A 26,313-nucleotide genomic window follows, 5' to 3' on the forward strand; every position below is an offset into this window, starting at 1 on the left:
CCTTGCTTTGTACAGTGGTGTGGGGCTGTAAAACTAACAAGGCAAGCTTAACTGCACAAAGTCATTTTAATACCCAATGGGAGAAAATGCAATTGTTCTATGACCTTTAAAAATTGTTTGTCAAAACAATTTTTACTAGCATATATAAATGTAAAGGGAAATTCTGAAAACAGTGAAACCAATGTTAACTTAGTATGCTGTAATCTGAAACAGAAACATTGATAAAGTGTTTTATTTCCTTTAAGAATCTTAACAAAAGTACCTTTAAAAGTACTAGTCCTCTTCTATGACTTCTCAGCTTCACACTTAAAATATGGAGCATGCACCTTTCCTATCCTTGGTAATTGCCAGATTCCTTTGTAAGACTGAATTACCTTATAACATTTCATTCTTTGCATTTTCAATGTTATGAAATATCTAAGAGTTCCTTTAATAAAGAGAGGGTTTTTTTTTTTTGCCAGGGTCACTTCTTCTGGAATATCATCTTTTCATCACAACTGCTCACTTTCCTTGTTTATGTCCACAAGCTCACCTTCCCTGAGCACCTCTGTCTGCATATATGGAGTCTTAAATGGCAGCAATTCAACAGCAGTGTCAAACATTCCCACGGTCAAATATTTCTTCTGTATTCCATTTACACTTGATTGAAATTCACTACAGTATTATCACTTTTCATTTTTTGCTTTACTTTCATCTTTTTTTTTTTTTTTTTTTTTTTTTGGTCAGTTCTCTTCTGCTTATCCATTTTTTTAAGAAGCCACATAGGTTTATCACTAAGAGACAGGGACTAAACTCAACAACAGGGGCCGGTGCTGTGGTGTAGCGGATAAAGCCGCTGCCTGCACTGCCAGCATCCCATATGGGTGCCGGTTCAAGACCAAGCTGCTCCACTTCTGATTCAACTCTTTGCTATGGCCTGGGAAATCAGCAGATGATGGCCAAAAGCCTTGGGCCCCTGCACCCATGTGGGAGACCCGGAAGAAGCTCCTGGCTCCTGCTTCAGATTGGCACAGCTCTGGCTGCTGCAGTCAACTGGGGAGTGAACCAGAGAATGGAAGACCTCTCTCTCTCTCTCTCTCTCTCTCTCTCTCTGCTGCAGTCAACCAGGGAGTGAACCAGAGGATGGAAGACCTCTCTCTCTCTCTCTCTCTCTCTCTCTCTCTCTCTAACTCTTTCAAGTAAATAAATAAATCTTAAAAAAAAAAAAAACTACACACTTCCCTGTCTGTGTGTAAACTGAACAACAGCAACCAATTATTAACAGACTATGAAACAAGTGATATGATTGGTCACGATCATGATGCACATCTGCTCTTACATAAGGATTTACGGACTGTGAGGCTAGTAGCAAAGCAAAATCTATACTTCGTGCAATTACTCAACTATACTGTGGTAAATGAAATTTGAACTTTGTTGTTCGGAACAGGTGTCATTTAAATAAAATAATTCTACAACTCATACATTTGGAATCCAAGGAAAGCAGGGACTACTTATAATACTAAAAATAATAAATCATTTTAGTGAAATGTCCATACATTCAGAAAAATAGGGCATTAGACCTTGACATATATTATTTTTCCACAGATGCAAATTAATGGAAAATAAAGGGAATATGACTCTTTTCCTTAGACATTAAATTTTTCCTCTTAAAGTACTTGAGTTTTACCATCATTCAAAAATCAGCCAAAGGTTCGTTAATCTACGATGAATTCAGTAATTAAATCTTATGTTTAAAAATAGGGGCCGGCACTATGGTGCAGTAGGTTAATCCTCCGCCTGCGGCGCTGGCATACCATGTGGGCACTGGTTCTAGTCCCGGCTGCTCCTCTTCCAATCCAGCTCTCTGCTATGGACTAGGATAGCAGTAGAGGATGGCCCAAGTGCTTGGGCCCCTGCACCCACGTGGGAGACCAGGAAGAAGCACCTGTCTCCTGGCTTCAGATTTGCGCAGCTCCAGCCGTTGTGGCCATTTGGGGAATGAACCATTGAAGGAAGACCTTTCTCTCTGTCTCTCCCTCTCATTGTCTATAACTCTACCTCTTAAACAATTTTAATTTTTTTTTAATTCAAGTCTTGTTTCAGAGACTGCTTTTCAAGGAGCTGAACCTGTGACAGGGATAATAGGGTATCATCAGAAACTTATTCTCTAATGATTCAGGAGATTAAAAAACTCATTAATGTACCACAAACTTTTCTTTAAATTTGATATTGTCTCAAAATTTTAAAACTAATAAAAAATTAAGTGGAAAAAGCACAGGAAAAGAACAGCATGAAGAAAAGCAGATGATGAGGGGCATGGCTCATGGAAGAAATGAGACTAAGCAGTGGACAGTATAGTCTAGGTAATAACAGGAAGTGAAAAGAAGATGGGCAAAAAAAGAATAAAGTCATGCATTGCTGAACAATAAGGATACATTCTGAGAAAGGCATCTTTAGGTGATTTTGTCATCATGAGAACATCACGAAATACACTGAACACAAACTAAATCAATATGGCATTCCTAGGCAACACAATCTGATGGAACTACCATTATGGGATCTGTTGTTGATTGAAACTGTATAGTTTTAATCAGTGCTAACAATTCACCATTTTTCTAGTGTTTTTAAGAAGCCCCTTTGAATAGGAAAAAAACTCTAAGACAATGTTTTTTCCTATACAATTTCCTATAAGATTCTGCTAGTTCACAAAATGTACCAGATCTCACATTATTACTGTCACATGTACTTTGCCTGTTTCTTTTCACAACTCAAGCATTACTGAGTTTATTCCTGTTACTTCAACTCTTTCCCATAAAAAAAAAAAAAAATACCTTCTATAAACCTGCTACTCAAAAAATGGTCCCTGAGGTGGCAGCATTGTGGTGCAGCAGTGCCCACAACGCAGGCATCCCATATCAGAGTGCCAGATCTCAACCACTCTGATTCCAATCTAGCTCCCTGCTAACACACCTGGGAAAGCAGCGGACCCTAACACCCACATGGGAAACCTGGATAGAGTTTCAAGCTCCTGGCTTTGGCCTGGCCCAGCCCTAGCCCCAGCCCCAGCCCCAACCTTTGCAGCCATTTGGGAAGTGATTCAGCAGTTGGAAGATCTCTTCTTAGTTCTTTCCCTCTCCCTCTCTCTCTGTCACTCTGTCATTCAAGTAAATAAAATAAATCTTTAAAAAAAAAAAAGATCTCTGGTCCTATAGTATTGAAATTCCTGGAAACATGTTGAAAGTATAAATTCAGGCCCTGCCTCTAACCTAGGAAAGCAGAATTTGCATTTTGATAAACTGTCAGATGATGTATAAACATTAAATTCTACAAAGCACAGTTCTACTTCCCACCGAGGAATATAGATAGATACAAGGAGCTTTTCCCATCCTTGAATAAACAAAGTCAAACAAAATTCAACATTATGACTTACTTCGAATTCATAAGGCAAAGTCACAGAGCAAAGAAATGGCCCTAAATCAAAAAGTGAAGGCCCAGGGAAAGCAGGGGACACAGGATGAAACCACAGGAATATGCATAAACCAGGGGAGTCTGCACCTTCTTGCAGGTTCTTTCTCCACAAATCACAAGACACACACACAAAAAGATGAAGGAGCCCTAAGAAAGTATCCGTTGTGGTGGAGACTTGGAGGAGGGAAACAGCCATTTCACAGGGAGGACTTGAAACTCTACCTGGGTTCTCTTCCCAACCTCTCTTAAAAGACACGGCCACGATTTGTGAGAAGAAAAGCATAAGTACTGTCACTAACGTAGGTGAGGCGACCAACCATAAAGTTTGCCAGGACCATTTCAGTGTTAGCACTGGAGATCAACATCCCAGGAAACCTCTCCCTGGGATACAAAAAGTTCCTTTATAAGTGCTGGGTGCAGAAGGTCAAAGGACAAGTATAAAACCCACACAATGTCCCCCAAATAAGGGCTGAAATCAATACTGTTTTAGTATTAAATGGATCTGGCACAAATTATCTCCCTTCCTTGGATGGTATCACTGATTTTTCTTTCTTTGAACATTTGTGTTGGCAACCATGATTTGCAGGTCACATTACAGATCACTCACTGCTAAAGCAGTTCCAGTGATGTCACTTAAGTGTACAACTTAAGTGCATTATAGTTACAAACAGTAACAATCCATCTCTGCCTTTCGTTATGGACTAACTTGTTTTGTATTAAGATAGTATTACTTTATTTTTTAACATTGTGAATATTACAACAATGTTTTCTACCAGTTTAGACAATGAAAATGAGAATAATGACAATACAGATGTGAGCCTGACTAGGAGAGCTTTAAAACAGAAGGTAAAACAGTGACTTTTCTGGTTATTGAATGAGTCTCCTAGGGAAGGAGTCTTTTGGAAGAAGTTTTCTCTGTCAGATAAAGGGATTCCAAAGATTCTCTCCCCATGCTTAATAGGGAGAAATAAGACAAGGTGAGAAGCCATTTGAGTTTAAGGCAGCTTCTACAGTCTCTTGACATGTTAAAGCACCAGTTTGAGGGTTCCCTCTTCAGAGCCCCAACAATATCAATGGTCAAACAGTGGTCACTAAATCATCCTACATATACTACATAATCAAATATACATTACTGGATTCTTTCATTGATTGTGCCACCAATCTGAATACATGTACATTTCCTGATTCAGTGGTTACAACTAAATATTCAGTAACTAAACAAGAGGTGGAAGTTTTATAATAAATGTGTTGGTCCCTTCAGTCTAAAAGTGATTCTGTCTGACCCTACCAATGATCATGATTTCAGGTGCTTTCATTTGAAAAATGAAATTTCAAATCACTTGCTTGATGAAACTTCAGAAAAAGTAAAACAAAAGATGGCTGATAATTCATCTGAACACAAACTAGACTTTGCATGTTTATTTACATATTTGAAAGATAGTGCAGGCCGGTGCCACAGCTCAATAGGTTAATCCTCTGCCTGCAGTGCCGGCACCCCGGGTTCTAGTCCCAGTCGGGGCGCCGGATTCTGTCCTGGTTGCTCTTCTTCCAATCTAGCTCTCTGCTGTGGCCTGGGAGTGCAGTGGAGGATGGCCCAAGTGCTTGGGCCCTATACCCGCATGGGAGACCAGGAGGAAGCACCTGGCTCCTGGCTTCGGATCAGTGTGCGCTGGCCACAGCTTGCCAGCCGCAGCGGCCATTGTGGGGTGAACCAACGGAAAAGGAAGACCTTTTTCTCTGTCTTTCTCTCTCACTGTCCACTCTGCCTGTGAAAAGAAAGAAAAGAAAAGAAAAGAAAAGAAAAGAAAAGAAAAGAAAAGAAAAGAAAAGAAAAGAAAAGAAAAGAAAAGAAAAGAAAAGAAAAGAAAAGAAAAGAAAAGAAAAGAAAAGAAAGAGAGAAAGTTCCATTGCATCTATAACCTTCTTACCATGAAAAGATCTAACATGCTAAATGGCCTGCACATTTTCTATACAATGCTGCTATTAAAAAAAAAAAAAGTGGTATAATTTATTCACCTGTGAAAATGAAAATGATGCTTGGGGCCTGCATTGGGGCACAATGGGTAAAGCTGCCACCTGCAATGCTAGCATCCCAACTAGGTCCTGGTTCATATCTTGGCTGCTCCACTTCCAATTCAGCCTTCTGCCAGTGGCCTGGGAAAAGCACTGGAAGATAAGCCAAGTGTTTGGGCCCTTGCAACCCACATGGGAGACCCAGATGAAGCTCCTGGCTCCTGACTTTGGCCTGACCCAGCTCTGGCCCTTGTGGCCAACTGAGTAGTGAACCAGTAGATGGAACATCTCTCTTGCTCTGTCTCTCCCTCTAACTCTGACTTTGAGATAAACAAATAAATTTTTGAGGAAAAAAAGAAAATGATGCTTTGATACAGAAATTTTTTTGGTCACTTTTAGGTTTCCTCAAAACATGCTGAACCACATAATGAGATATCTGACATTATAGAAATGTAAAGAGACCATCCTCTTATATATGTGCCTACATGATGGATATTATTGCTGGCTACAGGAAAGATGTTCGAATAGTATCTAGCTATACAATCATATTTCCAAAGTATGAAACAAGAAGAATGTCATTCTCTACTTTATAAACACGATGGGGATCAGAATGGAAAAAAGTTAAGAGAAAGTTAAGAAAAACTAGAAATCTGAATTCATACAGTATAAGAATAATGCCTCTGATGAACTGGAATTATACACAAGATCATCTGTAAGGGGAAAAAAAGAGTATACCAGTAACATACACTTAAAATAAGTTCATTCTTCTGACCTAAGTATAGAGAGAATCTCAGATAAAATCAAACTAGTACCCAGCCCTAATCCTAATCCTAACCCTAATACCATATATCCAATTTCCCTCTTGAGACTAGAATCCTATACTGATCCTCCCTTCTCATTGAACTATAATCTGGCTTCTCTCCCACACAGTGATCATAAAATTGCTTCCAGCAAAGACATCAATCTTATTAAATCTAATGAACCCACTCCAAGTATTCCTCTTACTTGACCTATCTAAAGCATCAAGTCATTCCCTCTTTTCTTCAAGTGTCCTTCTTTACTTAGCTTCTGGAATACATCATTCTGGTTATTTTTCCTCTCTCTTTGGACGCTCTTCTTCAACTAGTTCTGGTTCTTCTTCCTATCCCACTATAATAAACACTGTTTCTTTTCAGAATTAACTGCTAGGATATTCTTTCACTCTACTTACCCTGGCTGGCCTTTGTTACTACCAACCTGAGTAGGATTCCCAAACTTAAATCTTATTCTAACCTCCACAGTCCATATTAACTATTGGTTATCTGCATAGTTGCATCAAGCACCCAATATCTAAGAAGCTACAAATGAAATCAAAGTTCAAAAAGTTTTCTTATGGACTAAATGCCAGATCTTTTTTTTATACTCATTCAAAACCTCAAAAGAAAATTAAGAGTAAAGGGAACTGGAAACAGAACTGCCCTGGGTGTTGAAGGATTCCTGGTCCAGAACTGCAGACCCTATGGCCCTAAGCTAAAAACCCTTTGGTTCTTCCCAGCCTCTGCCCAGCTTCCAACTCTAACCACTGCTATTGAGGGGATGGCCTATGGTCAGTGAAATTTAAGTTGCCTATTTGTACTAGCCTCCTATTCAGCTCTCCTACTAGTCCAACCATTTAATGGGAGTCAACGGGGTGCCTCCTTTAAGGAGCTTCACATCTCCCTTCTCTTCCAGCACCCCATGGATAGGTCTGGGCCTCACACATACCTGGCCAGACCTTAAAGCCTATCCAAATATTATTAAACTTAAAAAGCCCTCCCTGCTGGAGCTGTGGTGCAGCAAGTTAACCCCCTGGCCTGAAGCGCCCACATCCCACATGGGCGCCAGTTCAAGACCCGGCTGCTCCATTTCCGATCCAGCTCTCTGCTATGGCCTGGAATAGCATTAGAAGAGGGTCCAAGTCCTCGGGCCCCTGCACCCACGTGGGAGACCCAGAAGAAGCTCCTGGCTCCTAGCTTCGGATCGGTGCAGCTCCGGCCTTTGCAGCCAATAGGGGAGTGAACCAGCAAATGGAAGACTTCTTTCTCTCTGCCTCTCCTCTCTCTGTGTAACTCTGACTTCCAAATAAATATATTTATCTTTAAAAAAATAAATAAATAAAAAGCCCTTCCTGCCAGTTCCTAAAAACAGGGCTTAGAGAAACAGCTTAGATAGTCCTGTACCTATTTGGACAAGTCCACACCAAGGATTTAAAGGACTTATCTCTTGAGGGGGGTGCAAAATCATCCAAAATATAGATGGTTAAATGTAAATGGTGTATTAGTCTGTTTCCTTTCCCATCCTGAGACTCTGGCCTTGTTTATACATTAGCTTAACTTCCTAGCAAAACATAGCTACTCGGCATAGGGAGGGGGGAGCATAGCTGGTTCACTAGAGTTAATTATTTAACCCTTATCCTCACCTCTAGGGAGAGAAAACCAGCCCAGGTTTGCCATGCAGCAAATTCCTACTTCTGCAAACCTCAGGCAGTCCCAGCATTTCCCTAACAGGTTACAGACTCCTAGATACAGGGAAATAGCACAGTTCCTAAATCAGGCTCTCAACAGGGAGCCAAAGCAGACTCCCTCCTTCGGGGAAAAACAAACAAAGCACAGCTTTCATCCACTGAAAAGCTGCCATGACTAAGGCTCTCACAAAGGGATTGCTAATTCAGTCCTTCAAAACAGGCAGGCCCTAGACTGGCTACCTGCTGCCCAAGAAAATGCCTCAAACTAGGGTCAAACTAAATGAGTACAAAATCGTGTTCATGCTTTCTTGGACAAGGCCAGACAACTCCAGGACCAGGTCAGACAAGGCTAAAATATCCAGCCCAACATCACATGTGGTCATGGAAATCCTGGTCATTGCATCTCTATAGCATCCACATTCTTTCTGCTTCTCTGTAGACTACTGTGCTTTGATGTTCTTGTTTGCTCTGTCTCTAACAGAAGACAAGCCATTCGGCTCCAGGTGCTTCTAAGACAGGGCTGCCAGCCTACCTCATCAGACAAGATGACAAGCCCTCTGGACCAAGCAGAACCATGCTTCCTGAGGCCACTCCTACCTCATCAGACAAGATGACCAGCCCTCTGGACCAAGCAGAACCATGCTTCCTAAGGCCACTCTCATACACCATAGACAGATAGCAAGAGAAAAACACCCATATCCACCCCGATGACCATTTGTCAGCTTCCAAAGTAGCTACAGAAAATGGACCTTCGGCCATGTATCCCCATAAGATAATGGGTATTCTCTTGGTGGGGGAGGGGGGAATGTTAGGTAGGAAGTTAAAAATTTGCCTATGTGTATGTGAGAAGGGCCTGAAGAAACCAGCACCTACCACTGAAGCTCTAGAAGCCCAGGATTTTGCACATCAAAGTCCTGTCCAGACCCAGAGAACCTTCCAGGTGGTCCCAGCCCATCACCCAAGGAAAGCTCCCAGGAGAATTCTCTCCTCAGGACCAAACAGGTTACCTGATAACACGGGGCAATAAAACCTTCACAGAGCCCCTCTGCCTGGCTCTGCTGGTGTCAACAAACCTGGGGAGGAATCCACTCATTTACTCTCTACAAAACCCTTTATCCTAAAGGAGAAGGGGGAGGGGGTAAAGAGACAGCCCTTAAAAACTGGGAGTCTAAACAAAGCCTGTGTGCTCAGCTCTCTGCCGAGCCAAGCACTGGCCTGCCCAGGTGTAATCTCTCCACTTAACCATGTAACCTCGCTCTCTCCAGTCCAAGTGACTGCGCATTCTCCATCGTCCCTTCCATTCTGACAACTGCCCTATTCCCAATAAAACCTTATTACTTTGAGAAAAATAAAAAGGTTAAAGGTTAGAGATTTACGACAGTTACAAGTTCCAAAAATTAGTTTGCTATTATTTTTCCAAACTTTTCACACAATACACTAATTTTTTGCACATGGATTTCCCTTATTTTCAAAGTAACAATGCCATACTTACTTCTGAATGTTGTATATTGTACAAACATAAAGAAGAGAAACGTGTTAGCAGCACGTTTGACATTTTTTGAAAGATTTTTATTTACTTATTTATTTATTTGAAAGGCAAAATGAGACACACACACACACACACACACACACACACAGCTTCTACCTGCTAGATCATTTCTCCAAATGTCTGAAACAGCTGGGGCTGGACCATGCCAAAGCCCGGAGCCAGAATTCCATCCACGTTTTCCACACGGTGGCAGGGATCCAGGTACTTGGGCCATCATCTGCTACCTTTCCAAGTACATTAGGCAAGAAGCTGGATCAGGAGTGGAAGAGCTGAAACTCAATGAACCAGCACTCCAATATGAGATGTGGGTACCCAAACCAGTGGCTTAACCCAGTACTCCACAATGCCTGCCCCCATTTCACTTTTAATGAGCATTCGAAGTACTTTTTTTCTCCAACATGTCTGAAGGATCCCAGGTGTGAGTATCCAGAAAGTAGTAGTAAGAACACAAAACTAAGTTATTAACTACTCCAACAAACAAGTTGGAAGACTTTGGGCAAACTACTCCTAACCTCAGGTTTTTTTTTTTTGTTTTTTTTTTGTTTTTTTTGGGGGGGGGGTTGATTTTTATTTGGGCTTCTCACAGTGGTTAGAGTCACTCTGTCTTCAGAACAATCACAGTACAAGAAATGCACCACCGAGACTGCCCAGAGAAGTCTGACCAGCTGAATCTTACTGCTTAAAATACACAAATTCAGGCTGGCACCGCGGCTCAACAGGCTAATCCTCCACCTAGTGGTGCCAGCACACCGGGTTCTAGTCCCAGTCGGGGCGCCGGATTCTGTCACGGTTGCCCCTCTTCCAGGCCAGCTATCTGCTGTGGCCCGGGAATGCAGTGGAGGACGGCCCAAGTGCTTGGGCCCTGCACCCCATGGGAGACCAGGAGAAGCACCTGGCTCCTGCCTTTGGATCAGCATGGTGCACCGGCCGCAGCGCGCCAGCCGTGGCGGCCATTGGAGGGTGAACCAACGGCAAAGGAAGACCTTTCTCTCTGTCTCTCTCTCTCACTGTCCACTCTGTCAAAAAATAAAAATAAATAAATACACAAATTCACAATAACTGACAAATGGTGATGGGCCTTGCACAGGAATGTGTTAGCGTTGGCAAACTTCCTCCACTGTAGCACCGAACCCTCCACTAACCCCTTTCTCTTCATTCACCTAGAAAACTGGACTCCAGCCTCCCAGGCCCCCTAGCTTGTCCTTCAGTTCCCCATGTCCATCCCACTGTCTCCAGGTAGTGTGACCTCCCAGGGCAGGCACCAGGCTAGGACTCAGTAATCAAGCCCACCTCCTTGGGTGCAGTTTTCTTCTCATGTCTTTAGCGTAGGGGCACTGGAACCAGATCCCCACTCTTCTTGAAGGTTGGAATTCTCCCATTAGATCAGTTAACTGAAGCAGGATTCATTTTGCTAAAACTTGTTCTCCTTTGAGACACTTCAGTGAGTTGTTCGGGATTCAACATAAAAAGGGCAGAAGGAAAGGCATCTGAGGGCTGCGGCCGCGCCTTCTGGGCCTCAGCTAAGGGAAGTGAGTGTGGAGCCAACTCTAGGCAGGGCCACCGGCCACCGCTAGCCCAAGCTTGTTGCTGAAGGTCCAATCAGGAGCCTCTCTGAAACAACACTGTTGCCTTCAGTCCCATGTGGTTGTGGACACTTCCCGGGCGCTGAGCTGGAGGGCTGGGAGTGGCTGAGGAAAGCAGACAGGTTCAGAGCGCATTTCCATGTACAGGGAACAGAACACAGGCCTCCGAGGGGCCAAGGAACAAACTGTGCAAATTGCAGTAACGGGCAGAGTAAAACCTCTACCCTTAGCACAGAATCTCTGGCAAACACAGGGGGCTGCCGCCAACAATGCTGCTGGATACACCGATTACACAGTCAGACAGGTGTTCAGTAAATGCATAAATTACCTTGAGAGGGCCACGTCTGCTCTAGTCATGCGGTTCACGTGAACAGAATGGCTGCCATTCAAAGCTCGGGGCTCACATACAACGGACAGACACACAATCATCCAAAAATCACTGCGTACAGACTTCATTTTGTTCAACATGGATTTTGGTTTTGTGGAATCCAAACAGATGTCCATTCACATCACGGCCTTGGATTTGTTTTCATGTGTGTGTGTGTGTGTGTGTTTCCTTTCTTGCCATAACATCAATGCTTAGACTAAGTATCACCTTTTGAGAGTGGGGAAAGAACCAGACTCTTCATATGAACACGGCTGCGCAGGGAATGTTGGTTTCGGCCGTCTGCTGTCTCTGCTCAGCTTACTATCGAAGTTCAACCAGGCATCTGGAGCCAAGCAGCAGTAAGAAGGATGCTGCGGTCCTGGATGGCTGCCCTCACCCTGCCTCCCTGCCCCCCCCTCCCCCCCCCCCCGCCACTCAGACTCTTTAGGAAGGCTACAGAGAAAGGAATCACCCCACGCAAAGCAGGGAACAGGGACAAGGGAGTGAAAACCACAGGTAACCAAGGTATTTCTCTTAAGTAGTCAATTTAAAAGAAAACAAAAAACAAACAAAAAAAAACCCTTTTCAGAATCAAAGAGAAAATACCGTGTGCAATGGGACTGCCCTTTCGCAGCACCCACAGCTTCCTCGCCTGTCTGCTTGCAAAGAATGGGGAGACACGAAGGCTGCCAACCCCATCCTGGGATGGAGGAGGGCACTGGTCCTGTGGGCACAGCCAAAGAGATGCGGAAGCTGCACGTCCACCACGGCGAGGGCCTCATGCTCACAGAGCTTCCAGAGACAGCCCCAGTCTAAGCCTGCGCACAAAAGATCTCCTGGCTCTACTGTGGCCAGGCTCTCAGAAGTCTACCTTGGGAAAGAGCCACAAACTTCCTTCTCCTAGGAGATAATTCTGGCCTGTCCACTGGTAGGCTTCTTGTTTTCAGCTGGATTCTGTTTGTTTTTAAAAGAAAAAAAAAAAAAAAAAGGAAGAGCAGGCAGGATTATCTTGCACACTAATCTGCAGCTAGCCAAAGGCCCAGGGGAGAAAACGCGGAGGATGCCCCACAATGCACCCATCATGTCACATAGGATTTGAGAGAACAAGCCCCTCCCAACTTGCCTCCCCCAGGACTAATCCAATCCCAGCTCTGTAGATGCTGACAGCCATGGGTGGCAATCCTGGGGCATCTGTGACCTTCCATCTTTACCCAGCGCCAAGACAGATTGCCTTGCCTCGATTTAGATAGAGCAAAGTTCTCTTAAAGTAAAACTAGAGCATAAAAAGAATCTTCTCAGGGCACAGTCCCAGCTCCCTTCCTCGGGGGCTTTGAAAACACATATCTCTCTGACCCAAACAGGTAGCTGAGATTTGACTTGAAAACGGGGTAGACGAGGATGGGGTGGGAATAAATCAGAGAATCAGTTTCTCAGTCTTCCATGTGAGGTGAGGCACCCACACCCCAAACTGTACCTGAAAGTGTAGGAAAATGCAGGAGAGAAGAAAGAGAGAAAAAACACCAAAGTGGCTGTACCACTTTCTCGGAGAGTCATTAACGCTTCTTTTGTGGTTCTCCCCTACTGTGGTTCTGGGCAGGGCTCGCTCTAGCTGGGGGAGCCGCTGCTCTGGGAGTTGGGGGAGTCCTGCCCATTGACGATGTTCTGCAGCAGGCAAGTGGGCTGCCACCGCAGGCGGGGATGCCCAGGCTCTTGAGCCTGCTCCTCAAAGGGCAGGCAGAGCACTTCTTCTCATCGCCAGGAGGCCGTACAAGACAATTGTCACAGAAGTCCAGAGGGCCCATCCAGAGCATCATCAATGAGTGTGCTGAACTCTTTGAGGTCATCGTCATGGTGGCCCTGGTTACACACACACCTAGATGCCGGAGTCACCTGTGAAGCAGCAGTGTCTGCCTGGTGTCTTGTCTTTGCTATCGGGGCGCACGCTACCATGCTCAGAGCTGTCATCTTTCAGCAGCTCCTCCTTCAATTCTGAGTCCTTGTCCAGGAGGGCCCCTGGGTCCAGCTCCCCAAGACCAGCCACAGAGCCACTGGGCTCCACATGAGAGGCTTTGGGGGCTGCTTGGTCAGCTGGCATGTCAGAGGGTTCAGGGTCAGCAATGCTCGGAGGTCTTGTGCTGCTTCTGCTGGGCCCAGACAAGGGGCTGCTCTGTGCCCCTTGGGAGCTCCTGGTGGGATCAGTGCCTACAGGGCTGCTACCTGCAGGGCCACACCGTGGAGGCAGCTGCTGCTGCTGCTGAAGCTGGAAGGTACGGTAGGTGGGGGGAGTTGGAGGGTCGCTTTACCACTTCCTCATAAGGAGGTAGTAGATAGTTTGGCAAAAACTTGAAATAAAATGGCAGCACTGAGTAGTTGTGGGCTTCCTGGTAGGCAGTCAGGATGATTTCACGTTGCCGCTGCTGGGCCTGCAGGCAGTGCTTGGCTCGGCAGTGGTGGCAGACACAGCAGCAGCTCAGGAGGGTGCAGATGGTCCACACCAGCCAGAACCACCAGAGTTCTGGTGGTAGTAGTTGCAGCACTGAGACTGTCCACAGCAGTGTCTTGTCACGGATGTAGCTTAGGTTTTTGGTACCCACACGGGCTTCCTTATCCTGCGGGGGTTCAGCCCTGGCTGACAAGGGGGTGGGCAGCGCCTGGAGGAGCAGGAGCGCCATGCTACCCAGGGGCCTACTCCTCTCCATTCCCTTCCTGCTCCTGCTCCTGCTCCTCCACCAGGGCGCCACCACCTCCCTCCTCCTCTTCCCTCTCCTCTTCCCTCTTCCTCCTTCTTCCCTTCTCACCTCAGTTTCCTAATCTATAAAACAGAAATAATTCTATCTCCATCCTAGAGAAGTAAACAAAACAATTACATGAAAACTCAGCCCCTTATGTTTAGCACACAGCAAATACTCAATAAGTGCCAAGTAATGGTAGTACAGATAGTCTTAGCAGCTGCAGTGGTGGCAGTAATGTCTTCTATAATATAAAAACCATTATACAGTAGAAATTCAGAAGGTGTGTTAATACCTGGCTGATTTTAAAACTACAAATATTTTTAATAACACAGTATACTAAATAATCTAAAATAACTTATTATTGGCTTTCTAAAATGCAGAAGACAGAAAATATAAACTAAACCAAGTAAGAATATCATTCTAACTTAAATTTCCCCTAAAACTTAAGATTCATAAGTGGCAATGCCTCCATCAACTATCTTTTAGGTGCCCAAAGCAATTTCCTTTGAACAGGAATAATCTATATGGTAGCAAAATACAAGAAATATTGTCACTGTGAAAGCCTGAAGAGACAAAGGTCAATAACAACGTTATAGATGCAACTGGTTTGCTGGAAAAACAAGAGTAGTGGCCCTTTAAGTGTCTACCAAGATTAAATCCTACTGAAAAGGAAGGAGGAGAGTAGAGGAAAGTGATGTTCAAAAAAGAGAGAAAATAAAAAGAACACTGAAAACACCATAGAAGAGTGACAAATAGCAGAAGAGGATACATTAGAAACTCGAACAGAATGCCAACACACAGTCCTCCTTACACAGCAGAAAACAGTTTACCACAACCACAAAGAATGAATGAAAAAAATAAGAGTAGAAGCATCTGAGAGCACTGGAGGAAGTGGGGCAGACTAAGGCCAACACATCTCACTACCACAATGATGTAGCCTAAAAAGCATGCAAACCAAGGGAGCATAGGGTTCTGGAGCACCACATATAATGACTAGAATGTCTGCGAACAGAAGGATCTCCAAAGAAAATTATTGTATTAAAATACATAAGGACTCTGATGTTTGGTAGAAGCTAAGTTGTGCTAATTATACTTTTACAAAGGCAGAGGAAAAAATGCAAAATGTTCAAACACATTACCATCAAAAACTACCAAAGTAAATGTTTCAGAGCTAACCTGAGATGTATTTTATCTACAAGAGCTGCTTAGTAACCAGATCACGTGAGGTGATTTTAACACGTAACTACTTGTTTTGGGGGAATGTTTTCATTAACTTAAAGCAGACATACACCTGTGAGTCAAAGACAAGGCTAGAATCCTAAATAAACTACATTGATTAATTCAGCTGACTTGAGTAAGATTATAGTAAAACTGCAATCAGGGAGTTAGTCCCTATTTGTTCCTATTATTTTCTGCTCACACATGCCAAAAGAAAACAGACCAGAATATGACTATGCAAAGTTATTTCTATTTAAAAAAAAAAACTCCACAAATAATAGTTCCATATGAGGTCATCCCCAATATTTAAGATCAATCATTATCTGTGGTTCTATATAACCCGTGGGTGACCCTATAAATTAATGACTATATTATTTCAATTTTCCTATCCACAAAGTCATTATGATCCCAATGGCTATAATAAATAATAAATAAGTAACTATTGAGGTGGAATCACCTAATTAATTATTGATGAATTAACCTATAGCAGTGTTTAACTTATTTCCTAAGTTTCTAATATTTAGAATTGAGTAAAGAACTTAGAAGTGAAGAGACAACATAATCAAGGAAAACAGTTAACATAAAGTTAATTTATTTTATACAGAGGTAAGGAGATTGATGAGTGGGTAAGAAATTATCTTTCTGTCCTTCTCCAGAGACAAGTGTATATAAAATAAAACACTGAACTAGAAGCAAAAAAAAAAAAAAGCACTGATAATAGCAAGTACCAATGGAGGATAGAAGAAATGGAGAGATATGGCAGAGCAACTAAACAAATAACTTTATATAAAGTAAAGGCTCTTGGGGCTGATGCTATGGCACAGCAGGTTAATGCCCTGGCCTAAAGTGCTGGTATACCATATGGGCGCTGGTTGAGACCCGGCTGCTCCACTTCCGATCCAGTACTCTGCTATGGCCTGGGAAAGCAGTAGAAGATGGCGCAAGTACTTGAGCCCCTATACCCGCATGGGAGACGCGGAAGAAGCTCCTGGCTCCTGGCTTCGGATCAGCACAGCTCCGGCCATTCCAGCCAACTGGGGAGTGAACCATCAGATGGAAGACCTCTCTCTCTGCCTCTCCTCTCTCTGTGTAACTCTGACTTTCAAATAAATAAATAAATCTTTAAAAAAAAAAAAAAAAAAGCAAAGGCTCTCAACCATGATGTTTAGCTATGTCTGGAGACTTTGGGTAATTAAATTAAGGATTTTGAGTGGGTAGGGTTATCCTGGATTATTCAAGTGGGCCCTAAACATAATCACAAAAGTCCATACAAGAGGAAAGCAAAAAGGTCAATGTGAAAGAAGATAATATGATATCTGAAGCAGAGATTTAATGAGGTGGCCAGGAACCAAGGAATGTCAAAAGCTGGAAGAAGTAAGGAACAGATTCGGCCCTGGAGATTCCAAAAGGACAGAAACTTGCTGACACTTTTAATTTTAGCCTCTTGAGACTCACTTTGGGTTCTGGGCCTCTAGAACTCAAAGAATTAACATGTTTTAAGGAACTAAACTAGGGGCCAGCGCCATGACCAGTAGGTTAATCATCCGCCTGCAGTGCTGGCATTCCATATGGGCACTGGTTCTAGTCCCGGCTGCTCCTCTTCCAATCCAGCTCTCTGCTATGGCCTGGGAAAGCAATAGAAGATGACCCAAGTCCTTGGGTCCCCGCATCCACATGGGAGGCAAGGAAAAAGCACCTGGCTCCTGGCTTTGGATTGGTGCAGCTCCAGCCATTGCGGCCATTTGGAGAGTGAACTAATGGAAGGAAGACCTTTCTCTCTGTCTCTCCCTCTCGCTGTCTGTAACTCTACCTCTCAAATAAATAAATAAAATCTTTAAAAAAAATACACTAAATGTGTGGTAATCTGTTACAGTAGCAATGGGGACAAAGTCTCAAAGCTTCTATCTATCCTTGTTCCAAATGTTCACTGGATAACCCTGACCTTCTATCTAAGAATGTCGCCGTAATTCTGAAATTTTCATGCTGGTGAAGCCACATACATCTGCCTGGGCCAACATTTCCAGTTGAGTCCAACCCTTCTTGGACCCTCTGGCCAACTCATCTGCCAGCTGAAGTTTATGGAATGATCTCCATAGACAGCACATGAAACAGAAAATCATCTAGCAAAGCCTTGTTTGTTGTCCCAATACACAAAACCATGAGATATAATAGCATGGAAATCCTACATAATTCTGGACGTCAAGTTATATGCAAGCAATGACTAAAGATTGCTAAATACATATACCCATTTTATAAGAAAAGAAAGAAATCTGTTTTGATTATCTGTCTTCTATTGACAATAATCACTAGTAATAAAGTCACTCCAAGATACCTAGAATATCCTAGAATTAGGATTAAGTTTGTCAATATACTATTATAGGAGCTGGTGCTGTAGGAGTAATGGATTAAGCCCCTGCCTGCAGCACAGGCATCCCTATATGGCTGCTGGTTCAATTCCCAGCTGCTCTGCTTCTGATCCAGCTCCCTGCTGGTGTGCCTTGCAAAGCAGTGGAAAACAGCCCAAGTACTTGGCCCCAGAATGCATGTGGGAGACCCAAAAGAAGCTCTTGGCTCCTGGTTTCAGTCTGGCCTAGCTCCAGCCACTGCGACTATCTGGGGAGTGAAGATCTCTCTCCTTCTCTCTTGCTCTCTCTGTAACTCTGCCTTTCAAATAAAATAATATTTTTAAAAGATTTATTTATTTATTTGAAAGTCAGAATTACACAGAACAAGCGAGCAAGTGAAAGAGAGGTGTCTTCCATCCCCTGGTTCACTCCCCAGATGGCCGCAATGGCCGGAGCTGTGCTGATCCGAAGCCAGGAGCCAGGAGCTTCTTCCAGGTCTCCCACACGGGTGCAGGGGCCCAAGAACTTGGGCCATCTTCTACTGCTTTCCCAGGCCATAGCAGAAAGCTAGATCGGAAATGGAGCAGCCAGGTCTCAAACTGGCAACCATATGGGATGCCAGCGCTTCAGGCTGGGGTGTTAACTCACTGTGCCACAGCACTGGCCCCTAAAATAATATTTTTAAAAGAGAATATACTGCTATAACTAGTTTCTTTCTGTATTAGTAAAATGACTGAGTATAGCAAAATTTCACATAACTTTTCTGCCTAGGCAGAAGTGTAAACATCCCCGCTTGGAAATCTCTCCTTCTGCCTTAATTCATACTTAAAATTTCTTCATCCTGGCACTTCCCCTCTTGCTGGGCCTAGTTGGTTCTATACTTCCCTTATTGATTTTTTTTTTTTTTTTTTTGACAGGCAGAGTGGACAGTGAGAGAGAGAGACAGAGAGAAAGGTTTTCCTTTGCCGTTGGTTCACCCTCCAATAGCCACCGTGGCCGGCGCACCGCGCTGATCTGAAGCCAGGAGCCAGGTGCTTCTCCTGGTCTCCCACGGGGTGCAGGGCCCAAGGACTTGGGCCATCCTCCACTGCACTCCCGGACCATAGCAGAGAGCTGGCCTGGAAGAGGGGCAACCGGGACAGAATCCGGTGCCCCGATCGGGACTAGAACCCGGTGTGCCGGCACCGCAAGGCGGAGGATTAGCCTAGTGAGCCGCAGCGCCAGCCCCTTATTGATCTTTTTTTAAAAATAAGATTTAATTTTTTATTTGAGAGGCAGAGTTACAGAGAGGAAGGTTCATCAATCACTTCTAAAACTGGTTTAATAAAGGACTGTGGGGGTCAGCATTGTGGGATAGCAAATTAAGCCACTGCCTGCAACTCCAGCATCCCATATGGGCACCAGTTCCGGTTTCGACAGCTCCACCTCTGATTCAGCTCCCTGCTAATAGTCTGGGAGAGGCAGCAGATGATGGCCCAGGTATTTGGGCCCCTGATACCGATGGGGGAGATCTGGATGAAGCCCCTGGGTTCTGGCTTCGGCCTGGCCGGATGTTGGCTATTGAGGTCATTTGGGGAGTGAACCAACGATGGAAGATTTCTCTTTCTCTCTCTCTCCCTCTCTCTCTAATTCTGATTTTCAAAATAAATAAATGTTAAGGAAAAAATTTATACAAAAAAAAGACTATGACTTTCAGCTTGGGATTCTCTGCTTTTGTGTATTTCTCTCTTAGCACTGTTTCCAGAAGAACCACCTGATATGTCTTAAGAACATTCAGCCAGGGCCGGCGCCGCGGCTCACTAGGCTAATCCTCCGCCTAGCGGCGCCGGCACACCGGGTTCTAGTCCCGGTCGGGGCGCCGGATTCTGTCCCGGTTGCCCCTCTTCCAGGCCAGCCCTCTGCTGTGGCCAGGGAGTGCAGTGGAGGATGGCCCAGGTGCTTGGGCCCTGCACCCCATGGGAGACCAGGAAAAGCACCTGACTCCTGGCTCCTGCCATCGGATCAGCGCGGTGCGCCGGCCGCAGCGCGCCGGCCGCGGCGGCCATTGGAGGGTGAACCAACGGCAAAGGAAGACCTTTCTCTCTGTCTCTCTCTCTCACTGTCCACTCTGCCTGTCAAAAAAAATAAATAAATAAAAAAAAAAAAAAAAAAAAAAGAACATTCAGCCACCCAAAATGTCTTAACACCGACAGCCCTATGGAGAGACACATATGGCAAAAAATTGACACTTCTAGCCAACGCTCATGTGAGTGAGTGTGAATCTTCTTGGAGATGAATCCTCCAGTCCCAGTCAAAAGCCTGATTTCAATTTCATGACTCTGAGGCAGAAATATCCAACTAAGGTATTCCAAGATTACTGAGCTTCATAAATTAAAATACATGCTTGTTTTAGGCCACTGTGTTTTGAGATAATTTGTTGTATATGCTTAGCAATGGATAAAACAGTGAGCAATACCCATCTTTCAAAACCAAGTTGCTGGGGATGGCACTGTGGCACAGCGGATTAAGCCGCCATCTGTGATGCTGGCATCCATAAGAGCACTGGTTGGAGTCCTGACAGTTCCATTTACAACCCAGCTCTCTGCTAATGCATCTGGGAAAGCAGAAGAAGATGGCCCAAGTTCTTGGCCCCTGCTAACCATGTGGGAGACCTGGATGGAGTTCCAGGTTCCTGGCTTCAGCTTGGCCCAGCTCTGGCCACTGCAGTCATTCAGGAAGTGAACCAGTGGATAGAAGATAACCTCTCTTGCATTTCAGGCATGGAAATCCAAGACATAGTGGCAAAAACTGTTCTACATGAAGGATCTCTGTGAATGAGACCCCAGTGGAAAAAAAGGTGCCATCAGCCCAGGTATTTGGGCCCCTGCACCCACATGGGAGACCAGGAGGGGACACCTGGCTCCTGGCTTCGGATTGGTGCAGCGCCGGCCGTGGCGGCCATTTGGGGAGTAAACCAGCAGAGGAAAGACCTTTCTGTCTCTCTCTCATTGTCTATAACTCTGTCAAATAATTTTTTTAAAAAGGGGGGAGGGGCCATCAAAGAAGGACATACTTTTCTGTGAAGGGAGGAGAGAACTTCTACTTTGCATATGGCCCTGTCTAAATACGGATGGAGTCTGTGGACTCAAGAGGCTTCCATAGCCTTGGCAGCTCATGTCAAGAGCCTCGGGTGGTCAGACATCAAAAATAACAGTGTTAACTGTTAAATCAACAACAGGAGTCACTGTGCACTTATTCCCCATGTTGGACCTCTGTCCTTAATGAGGTGTACTATGAGGATTAACGGTAAAACTTGTCTTCAAATTATACTCTATATTTTGTGTCTCTGTGTGGTGCAAACTGTTGAAATCTCTACTTAGTATAGAGTTGGTCTTCTGTATATAAAGTGAATTAAAAATGAATCTTAATGACAAATGGAATGGGAGAGGGAATAGGAGGTAGGATGGGAATGGAGGTGGGAGGGCGGGAATGGGGGGGAAGAATCACCTTATTCCTAAAAGCTGTACATAGGAAATTTGTATTCATTAAATAAAAACCTAAAAAAAAAAAAAACTTCTCTCTATCTCTCCATCTCCTTCGCACTCTATAACTCTACCAAATAAATAAAGCTTTTTTTTTTAAAGACATCACTTGAGTTTGACTTTGATGCTTTTTTTTTTTTTTTTTTTTTTTTGACAGGCAGAGTGGACAGTAAGAGAGAGAGAGAGAAAGAAAGGTCTTCCTTTGCCGTTGGTTAACCCTCCAATGGCCACCGCAGCTGGCGCACTGCAGCCGGCGCATTGCCCTAATCTGAAGGCAGGAGCCAGGTGCTTCTCCTGGTCTCCCATGGGGTGCAGGGCCCAAGCACTTGGGCCAACCTCCACTGCACTCCCTGGCCACAGCAGAGAGCTGGCCTGGAAGAGGGGCAACCGGGACAGAATCCGGTGCCCCAACCGGGACTAGAACCTGGTGTGCCGGCGCCACAAGGCGGAGGATTAGCCTAGTGAGCCGCAGCACCGGCCTACAAATAAAGCTTTAAAAAATGTTTTTTTAAAAGCTACTACAGTTTAAGTTTCAAAAATAATTATAAGCAGGAAAAAATTACAAGAAAATTTGGAGGAAAATATTTTTTAAAACATTGACTAATATTGAAAGAAACTGAAGCAGGATACACAGCAGACTCATAGAATGGCAAAAGCTCTAAACAGCACTCTGGCCTCAGAATCAGCCCGTAAGGCATTTGGATCTGGCTAAAAAGTCCATGAGTTTCACAGGCATGGAAAGCCAAGACATTGTGGCAAAAAAAAAAAAAAAAATGACCTAAAGGAAAGATCTCTGTGAGTGAGATCCCAGGGGAAAGAATGGGCCATCAAAGAAGGCAGTACCTTCCTCTGAAGGGAGGAGAGAACTTCCACTTTGACTATGGCCTTGTCTAAATAAGATTGGAGTTGGTGAACTCAAGAGGCTTCCATAGCCTTGGCAGCTCAAGACAAGAGCATCAGGTGATTATTGATGTCATAAATAAGAGTGTCAATTGTTAAATCAACAACATGTAGGACCTCTGCCCTTAATGTGTTGTACTATGCGAATTAACGGTAAAACTACTACTCAAACAGTACTCTAGATTTTGTGTGTCTTTGTGGATGCAGTCTGTTGAAATCTTTACTTAGTATATACTAAGTTGATCTTCTGTATATAAAGATAATTGAAAATGAATCATGATGAAGAATGAGATGGGAGAGGGAGTGGGAGATGGGATGGTTGCAGGCGGGAGGGAGGTTATGGGGGGAAAAGCTGCTGTAATTCAAAAGTTGTACTTTGGAAATGTATATTTATTAAATAAAAGTTGAAAAAAAAAAAGAAAGAAAACTGATAATGTCAGCTTTCCAGTCCTACCTGTAAAAACAACAAGCCACTTATACTATTGGCAGAATATAATCTGCTTCTGGAATAAATTAGCTTCAGCAGGTAAGTTGAAAGCACAACATTCAACTTTTTTTAAACTGGGGAGGAAATCAATTTGTAATTTAAAAATCACAATATCCTTTTTAACCATGATAAGACACCCCACAAAGTCTACCTTATCAAGTACAAGTTGATTCTAAAGCGTTATCTCAGCACAGACTATATCACATGCCTACTGATAAATACATAAGAAAGATAACGGTCAAATTTCAGCAGCAGACTCTACTACCATATCAAAGCATTGATGAGTTTTTTCAGTAAAATTTCCACATGAAACCCGAATTAGTTCATTGATCACACTAGCACACTTTCCAAGGCCATAAAACATTTCCTATAATAAGAAACAGCTCTTTTAACAGAAAACTTATTTCTTTAAAAGTGCTCTTAGTAGACAGACATTTAAAACTTCAGGTATTTAAAAAACATTATTCAAAAGCAATAATAAAAAAAGGAAGTTTTCATTTTTCAGCTATAAAAAATGCTGATTTCAGCAACAGAATGAGCTGTATACATTTCCAATAAAGTAAAATCCTTTTTACTTTAAATGACTAATGATTAAAGTAATTTACTAAGTGATGATTCTAGTTATCTCCATAATAACTATTGATATTGGGGCCGGTGCTGTGGTGTAGCCACCTGCAGTGCTGGCAACCCATATAGGCACCAGGTCGAGACCCAGCTGCTCCACTTCCGATCCAGCTCTCTGCTATGGCCTGGGAAAGCAGTAGAAGATGGTCCAAGTCCTTGGGCCCCTGCACCTGCATGGGAAGACCTGGAGGAAGTTCCTGGCTTCCAGCTTCAGATTGGCGCAGCTCCGGCTGTTGGGGCCAATTGGGGAGGGAACCGGCAGATGGAAGACTTCTTTCTTTCTCTCTCTTTCTGCCTCTCCTTCTCCCTCTGTGTAACTCTAAATTTCAAATAAATAAATAAATATTTAAAAAAATAACTATTGATATAATGGGGGCCAGCATTGTGGAGTTGGTAGCAAGATAAAGCTGCCACCTGCAGTGCCAGCATCCCAGATGTACACGGGTTCGAGTCCTGGCTGCTCCACTTCTGATCCAGATCTCTGCTATGGACTGGGAAAATAGTAGAAGATGGCCCAAGTGCTTGGGCCCCTGTACCCAAGTGGGAGACTGGGAAGAAGCTCCAGGCTCCTAGCTTCAGATAGACCCAGCTCAGGCTGTTGTGGAGTAAACTAGCAGGTGGAAGACCTCTCTCTCTCTCTCTACCTCTGCCTCTCTGTAACTCTGCCTTTCAAATAAATAAATAAATCTTTTTTTTTAAAAAAAAAAGCTCATGGAAAAGTGGAATTAAAAGATAAATTAAAAAAATGAGTGAACATCACCAACACTCTCCCAAAATTAAAGCAGAGGCTTCTCTAATGTCATCTGATTCAAAGGGCAATGATTTAGTCGATAACACTGAAAAACAAATGGTTAAACTTTGAGCTGCTTTAGCTTATAAACAGCAGATAATCATGACTACATTGTCTCCTACAACCTTGCCCATTTCTCCTGAAAAAAAAAAGGCAATTTAAATTACTAACTTATCTCTCACATAACTTATCTAATTAAATTGAACTGATATTAATGATCTCTATTGATTGAAGTTTTTCAGTCCTTTCCAGAATATTGAAAATCATGCTAAATTTAAAAATTTTACCTTCAATAGAAAAGGTAGCGTGGGGCCAGCACTGTGGTGTAGTGGGTAAAGCCACCGCTTGCAGTGCTGGCATCCCACATGGGTGCCAGTTCGAGTTCTGGTTACTCCATTTCCGATCCGGCTCTCTGCTATGACCTGGGAAAGCACTAGAAGATGGCCCAAGTCCTTGGGCCCCTGCACCTGTGTGGGAGACCCAGAAGAAGCTCCTGGCTCCTGATTTCCAATCAGCGTAGCTCCAGCCGTTGTAGCCAATTGGGGAGTGAACCAGTGGATGGAAGAACTCACTCTCCGCCTCTCCTTCTCTCTCTGTTTAACTCTGACTTTCAAATAAATAAATAAATATTTTAAAAAAAGAAAAGGCAGCATACCTATGATGATAATGTCAGGTGTTCAAAAAAAATAAAGTATGAAATGAAATTTATTCACTCCTTGCAGGACATGCTTTTCAAGAACTGCTATAAATTATATTGATAGAACCCTTCAATCTTGGAATATGTTGACAATGCTGAATTTTCAAAAAATTACTTAGAAAAGGTAAAATGTGTATGCAAATAGTCTTGCCTATGGGGTAAGATTCCAAAAATTATTATTCTAGTATATGACTGCCTAGAGTATTTTCCAAGGAGCACAGTTTCTGAACCGAATTATTTTAAAAACACATCCTAAGTGCACACACAGATTACCAATATGCTACCATTGATTGTGATATCCTGTATCACTGTGATTACATATTTAATAACTGAATTGATATGGATGCTACACAGCCCTTTAAACGCATTGTAGATCAATAACGTCTGGAATCATCCAATACTTTCAATTGATCCACAATTCCCAGAACTGAGAAAAAATGTGGTTAAAAAGCATAACTAATAAAAAAAAAAAAATCCCTGAAGTAGTACAGATAAGTCTTGCTTAAATGAGGTAGCTAATTCTCTTCATTCATGCCCACAGGCCAAAGACTCACTTTGAATGCCTCTAGTGAATCCTGCCATGTTCCATGTCAATGCGCACCAGACTTAACATACGGGATGTTTACCTACCCACCAACTTCTGGAGGAGAAAAGGCAAACTTTTTAAACACTTTCAAACGCATGAGAATGGAATTTAAAATAGCAGCAATGTGTTTTGTCTGCATAACCTTTAAGCGGCAAACATTTTAAGACTGAATCCATTTTAGTGCTGTGCTCCTTTCACCCTTTTGGTTTCCTGAACTTTCAGCCTTTTCACCTAGCTTCAAACTCTGACCTACCACATTCTGCACTTGCTTTAAAAATATCCTACTTTAACATGTTGGCTTAAAAATAGCTTTGCTTTCATCATTCCAAATCACTTTTCCGCAGAAGCCTGGTTTCTACTGTCGAGCCACAGATTGCCACAACATTCTTATCGATCTCATTCTTCCAACTTCTGGGAGAACACAACCTGCAGCCTAACTTGAGAGTTACGTGTCTGCAGTTGCTGGTGTGATCCACTCTTTCCATTTTCCAGGAAAATGTTTCCTTCGGCTCGTGTGTCCACGGACACAGGCAGCGGAGAGCATCCCCGCGTGATGAAGCTACACCCTCCTTTCCGACACCCGTACGTCTTCGTGCGACAACCGTTCGGCAAAGTTTCTCCCTGCCTGCGGCGTCCGCAGTACTTTCCCCGAGCCCGCACGGCCTGCCACCTGCCAGGGTGCACGTCCCCACCGCGGCAGCCCGGGCACAGGGACTCCAGGGCTGGGAGGGCAGGCGCAAGGCGAACCTAAAAAAACCCCGACCGTGTCGGCTGCCACGCGAGGCCGGAGCTCAGGATTCTCGGGCAGGTGGGGAGCGCGGCCCCTGCAGCCTGGCACGACCCTCGCCGGTCTTACCTGCGCGGGGACACCCAGGAGGCGGCAAGTCCCCCCCTCCTCCCCAGACACCCACCCGGCGGCCGTGCCAGGCGCGCGGGGCGGCGGCGGGGGTCTGCGCGGGGCGGGGGGAGGGG

The 26,313-nt window shown here is 43.9% G+C and overlaps 1 protein-coding gene and 1 pseudogene across 6 annotated transcripts in view; both read right to left on the reverse strand.

Annotated features, from left to right (window-relative positions):
* TMEM65 (transmembrane protein 65) overlaps positions 1 to 26,313 on the reverse strand; it is a 121,274-nt gene that overhangs the window by 94,088 nt on the left and 873 nt on the right. The window lies entirely within an intron of this gene.
* LOC127490762 (WW domain binding protein 1-like pseudogene) lies at positions 40 to 26,313 on the reverse strand (annotated as a pseudogene).

This window comes from Oryctolagus cuniculus, chromosome 6, assembly GCF_964237555.1.
Source record: "Oryctolagus cuniculus chromosome 6, mOryCun1.1, whole genome shotgun sequence".
Taxonomy (NCBI): domain Eukaryota; kingdom Metazoa; phylum Chordata; class Mammalia; order Lagomorpha; family Leporidae; genus Oryctolagus; species Oryctolagus cuniculus.